Here is a 6,165-nt window from a genome sequence, read left to right on the forward strand (position 1 = left end):
AAATGAATAAGTTCGTTAAAAGACCACGGGTTAGTTTTGGGCCTCAAGGCCCAATGGGCTTCGAATGTCAAGCCCATTGACTTAAGTTGTATGACAACTTAATTCACAAAGGCCCAAAAGCCCAATAAACCCTTGTGGCCGGCCATGTTAGAAGAATGGCTTTTTGGTTCTTTAGGTCACTTATTTGAAGGGACTATATAAAGGACTTTATAGCCTAAATTCATTAAGGGTTTCTTTTTGAGAAAAGATGAGAACACAAAGCTCTCTTTTCTCTCTAAAGAGGCCGGCCACCCTAGAGGAAATTAACTAGCAATCTTGCTTCCTCTAGGTCACTCATTTCTTCATCAATCCATCCTTGTTGTGGAAACTTAGAGGTTCTCAATTTTGGGAACTTGGAGAATCTATTCTTCCATCCAAATCCATGGATCTAAGATGCAAGGAATGAAGGCCCTCTCTTTGGGTGATTAGCCTTTGCTTAAGCAAAGAGGAATCTACAAAGGTATAAATTTCTCAACTCACTTTGTTTTGAGTTGAGTCTTGGTTCACCAATCTACTAGGCTTTGAATTTCATGGGTAATGTTTTGTTTTTGAGTGCATGCTAGCATGATTCCGCCTTTAATTGTTAATTGCATGCTAATAGATGTTGCTTAAATGAACATGTTTTCACAAAATCATCCTTCAATCTTCTAGCTGTGCATTTCCACTTGCTCCAAAGCCAAATGAGTGCAATCATAACCCCATTTGCTGCTGAGTGTTGATGACAAAGCAAAACACAAAACAAGTGCCTTTACCTTCTCACTTTATTAGCCAAATCTGCTTAGCCCTTTTCTGAACCTTTCAGTGTTACAATGCCCATAACTTCTTCTAGAAAAATGATATTAACAATCCGTTAATTGCTCCAGAAAATAGACATCCGTAGCTTTCCAAGCATATAAGGCTCATTCTCTCATTCATTCTGAGATGTTCGTAACATGCTTCCAAAGTCAGCTAATCTGCACAGGCAGTTTTGACGAATTTGTTACTTAATAACTCACTTGTGCTACTTTTCTTTTCTTTGCTTGATAAATCACACAAAACACAAAAACATAGTAAATAGCTCAAAAATATAAAGAACTAACTAAGAAAAGACAAGTGAATTTTATGTAAAATATATATAAATATGAGCTTATCAGATAGCTCAAGCCAAGGAACCTAGGGTTCATCAAAAGAACAAGCATTTTGACAGGCGCTTTAATATCATTAGAAGATATGATGCCGAGGGGAAAGTCAACATCCTTAAGGTTGCCTCAGCCGATAACGTAGCAGATCCACTAACAAAGCCAATGTCTCAAATCCAAATTGACCGCCATTTGGAAAAGATGGGTATTAGATACATGGGAAAGTGGCTTTGAGTGCAAGTGGGAGATTGTTGGAAGTATGCCCACAAAGCCACTCATTTGATGTAATAGCTTTTGGAATACTTATTGTATTCAACTATTATATGTTTAATGAAGGGCAAAACTTATTGTTAATCACTATTTATTGTATCATGTATTTAATCTGAGAGAGAAGTGATCTAAGTAAGTTAGATTAATGATGCGAAAATTAACTTAAAACACAAATTTAACCATCTTTTGACAACTGTAGTATAAGTATAAGTAGGGGTCGTTCTGGGCCGGGGATTAGGAGGGCTTGCTAATAACCTCTAAACTGACTCAAAAACATAAAACTAAACTTAAAAAATACTTAACAAGACTCACAAGACTCAAAGCAAACTTAAAATACTCAAAACAGCTTAAAACAACTAAATAAACTTAAACTAGACACTAGGAATGACTTTGGACGAAAATTGACTTTTACTTGAATCAAAACATTTAAAAACACAAATTAAAACAGATTCTAACTAATTAGACACACTAAAGTAAAAGGGGATTGAGTTTTGGTTGAAGTTGAAACAAACAAACAAGTATGAAAAACTAGACAGATTGTAAAACAAATTTGAGAAATAAGATGATGGATGGGATAGCGAAAGGCTTTTTCTCCACACATGACATGTATGCAAATAACTTGATTTCCAGTTACTACTCATTAAATTATGAGCGACAATGCTCCAAATTAACCGTGACATCACTAGTTAACTCTTAGATTTTCCTTGTTTTATTGGATTGGATGACATCATTCTACAACCCAAAACATTCTTCAAAAGTTCCCTGCATGACATCATAATAGAGATACAATCAAAGATCATTACGTTTAATGAAAATCATAAGCATTGACAAAGCACTTGCAACTATGACATCTTGTCGCTTATGCTAGGAATTGAACTTAACGCGATCGTTTATAAGCGATCTTCACTACATGTGAATATAAGTTTGTAACGATTATGTCAAACTTCCTTATATTCTAGCAACGGATATATGCATGACAATTAAGTGTCGACCCTTAATTAACAAATACAAATAAGTTATCAATCAAATAGTTAAGCCAATTGCATTCACGATTCAAGAGTTCATAACTAGAATTTATCAAATTATATTGCACACATAATCATGGCTTTGAAATCACCCCTAGCCAAGAGGGGTTTAGCCACTCATATTTACAACAAAACGATAGGAAATGAATTTAAACATTAGAAACAAAAGAAAGAAAACACCTAAACGCTCCAACAATCTAAGTTGGACAGCAAGCACATCCAAGCACTTTCCTTCCCTTCCTTTGCTACGGCACAAGGTGTTGGTGAGTGTTTGAAGGTTTGTTTGTATAGAGGAATGGATGTGAAGATGAATGGATGTGTTTGGATGAAGGTTGTGTTGAAAATGGGAGTGAATGATCTAATGAAGTATGAACTAAATTTATGTTACACACACTTCCTTTTATAGAGGAAGTGCAAGGCAAAGCATGGGTAAAATGGAGTGGTGTTGAAATGATTCAAAGGTGAAAGTAAAGTAATGATGCAAAGCATGGGTAAAATGGAGTGGTGTTGAAATGATTCAAAGGTGAAAGTGAAGTGATGATTGATGCAAGAATTAAACATGGATGGAGTGCACGGCAAAGGTTTGTTATGGTACAAGGAACCCTTAATTTGTGTCCTAAAATGCATAGGAAACCTTCATTGTTGCTGGAACTTAGGGACATTTAGGATTTAGGAAAGATCAAACCAAAATAGGAAACCTTGGCTTAACTTTCCTACTTCAAGTAGGAATCCTCATCTTTAGGTCTTCAATTTCGTCCATTCCTTTAGTTCCAAGCATGTGATATTTATTCCAAGCCCAAAATTGCTCCAAAAGGCTCCAAAATGCACATTTTTGCATACTTTGTCCTTAGAACCTGAAATTGCACAAAAATGACTTTAAACACTAAAACTACTAAGGAATAACAACATAAATGCATGAGAACAAGCTAACTCAGTCGCATAAATATGCTCCTATCAAATTCCCCCACACTTAGCTTTTGCTAGTCCTCGAGCAAAACAAAATAAACAAACGAATCAAAACAAACAGAACACAACTTAACCTTCCAACATTTGCCTCAGAGATTTCCAATGCACATGACATGTTAAAAATCATCATTCCCACAGCTTTTAGTCATCTTCACACTTGAGCACATACTTAATTACAGTCACCACTTACTAGTTCGCAATTAACCAATTAAAACGATATTTTGAATGTAGTAACATGCCTTAGAGAATTTGCTCAATTCCTTACAAGATACTCTCTATTTTCACACACATTTTCTGACTACACACCCTACACTAGTTATATGTGAGCAGATTGATGTAAACATGGAAGACTAGTACTCATATATGTTATAACAAAGAAAGCAATTTCTGGAGTTAATAAGCATGTTTAGATATGATCTCATGAATGGAATGCTACTACTTAGATGCGAGAACCAGTGACTGATGCGATTTAAATAAGCACACAAATTAAACCCTCTTTTTGACAATTGTAGCAAAGAATGTAAGTAGGGATCGTTCTAAACCGGGGATTAGGAGGGCTTGCTAAAACCTCTAAACTGACTCAAAAACAAAAAGAAACAAAAAAAATGTAAACAAAAGACTTTAAAACAAGAAAGTAAAAGGGGGATTTGAGTTTGGTGAAGTTGAAAGTAAAAACGAATAAACTAAAAACTTAAATAGATTTTAAACAAATTTTGGTTGAATGGATAATGGAAGGCTAGCTAAGGGGTTCTTCTACACACGTCTTGCTTGCATACAAAATGATTTCCAATTGCTCTTCGATAAGTTATGAATACTCAACGCCCCAAATTAACCGTGAATTGCACTAATTAACTCTCAGTTTTTCAACAAGTTATTAGATTGGATGATTGCATACGACAACCCAAAACATTCCCTACAAGTTCCCTACATGAATTGCATAATAGAGATACAAGCAAGAATCATTAAGTTCTATGAAAAACATAAGCATTGACGAGGCACTCGTTACTATGATTTGCATGAAACTTATGCCAAGAATTTACTTAACGTGATTGTGACTAGCAACCTTCACTACTTGTGAATATAAGTTCATAACGATTAGGTGAAACTCCCTTATATTCTAGCGTCAAATTCATGCATGAAAATTAAGCGTGCACTCTCAACCAACATACACAAATTAGTTTTTATACGAACGGATAAGTAAATTGAATTCACAAATCAAGAAACGCAATTGGAAGTAATCAAATCATATAGCAAGCATAAACATGGTTTTGAATCCCCCCCTAGCCAAGGGGGGTTTAGTTCTTCATTATTACAAAACAAAGATAAACAAATTTAACCATTGAAAAACAAAGGGAAGAAAGCACCTAAACGTTCCAACGATCCATGTTGGATAGCAAGCGCGTCCAAGGACTTTTCTCCTTCTCCTTGCCGCCACAACAAGGTTGGAATGATGTTGAAGGGTTGGTTATTTGGAGGAATGGATGGGAAGGGGTTTAGATATGTAGGAGAGGCAAGGAAAGGCTTGGAGAATGGTTAATTTCTGGATGATTTGAATGAGGTTGCTGCCATGGTATTTATAGGAAGAGGATGGACATGTTTAATGCAAAAATCTGGTGGAATGAAGTAGGTAAGGCATGGCAAGGTGGAGAATTGTTGGTGAGGGTAGGTTTTGAGTCATCCACTCACATGTCATGGTGAGTTAAGCATTGCATCATCCACTCAAATGTCATGGTGAGTTAAGCATTACATCATCCACTCAAATGTCATAGTGAGATAGGCATTGCATCATCACTAAAAAATCTGGTGGAAGTAAAACAAAGGGAAGGCCACGGCATTGATGAATTTTATGGGGTATGCATGGTTTTGAGTGAAGTTTTGGCCAATCCTTCTAGAAATTTATCCCTTCTTGCAACTTGTATTTGTTTCACCAGATTTTTAGCATGTTCCTAGCCTCTTTTGTCTTCAAATTCGTCCATCCATCTTGCTCATATCATATGTAATCCATTCCAAGCTCAAAACTGCTCCAAAATGCACTTTCTTGCTACCTTAGACCTTTGGACCTACAAACACACGAAAATGGCTTAAAGTACTAAAATAACTAAGAACTAATAACGTAAATGCAAGAAAACTAGTTAACTAATTCGCATAAATATGCGTCTATCAAATTCCCTCACACTTAGCTATTGCTAGTCCTCGAGCAAAATAAAACAAATAAAACATAACCTAACCTTCCAACATTTGCTACAGGGATTTCCAATGCACATGACATGTTAAAGATTATCATTCCCACAGAATTGAGTCAATTTAACACTTAAGCACATACTTAATCATAGTCACTACTTACTAATTCACAATTAACCAATTAAAACAATGTTTTGAATGTAGTAACATGCCTTAGAGAATTCCCTCAATCCTTACAAGATACGCACTCTATTTTCACTCAGATTTTCTAACTACACACCCTATACTAGTTATATGTGAGAGAATTGATGTAGATATAGAAACGAATGCTCACATATATGTATAACAAAGAACACAATTTCTAGAGTTAATAAGCATGTTGAGATATGATCTCATGAATGGAATGCTACTACTTAGATGCGAGAACCAGTGACCATATGCTCATACCAAGTTCAATCTCCACAAATTGAAACACATAACACTCAAGATAGAAGTCAAGGGTTGTAACGGGGCTTGGGGTATTGGCTAACAAAGAAAGGATAAGGAAAACAAACGTTCTTAAAGTG

General features: G+C 35.7%; 1 long non-coding RNA gene across 1 annotated transcript; it reads right to left on the reverse strand.

Moving 5' to 3' along the window:
* Positions 1-2,467: 2,467 nt before the first annotated feature.
* Positions 2,468-5,539, reverse strand: LOC126597717 (uncharacterized). Its single transcript, XR_007614304.1, has 2 exons — positions 4,783-5,539; positions 2,468-3,306 (listed from the first exon to the last, which is right to left on the reverse strand). It is a non-coding gene; the product is annotated as an uncharacterized LOC126597717 (long non-coding RNA).
* Positions 5,540-6,165: the final 626 nt, after the last annotated feature.

The sequence above is a fragment of the Malus sylvestris genome, chromosome 13 (assembly GCF_916048215.2).
Source record: "Malus sylvestris chromosome 13, drMalSylv7.2, whole genome shotgun sequence".
Lineage (NCBI taxonomy): Eukaryota > Viridiplantae > Streptophyta > Magnoliopsida > Rosales > Rosaceae > Malus > Malus sylvestris.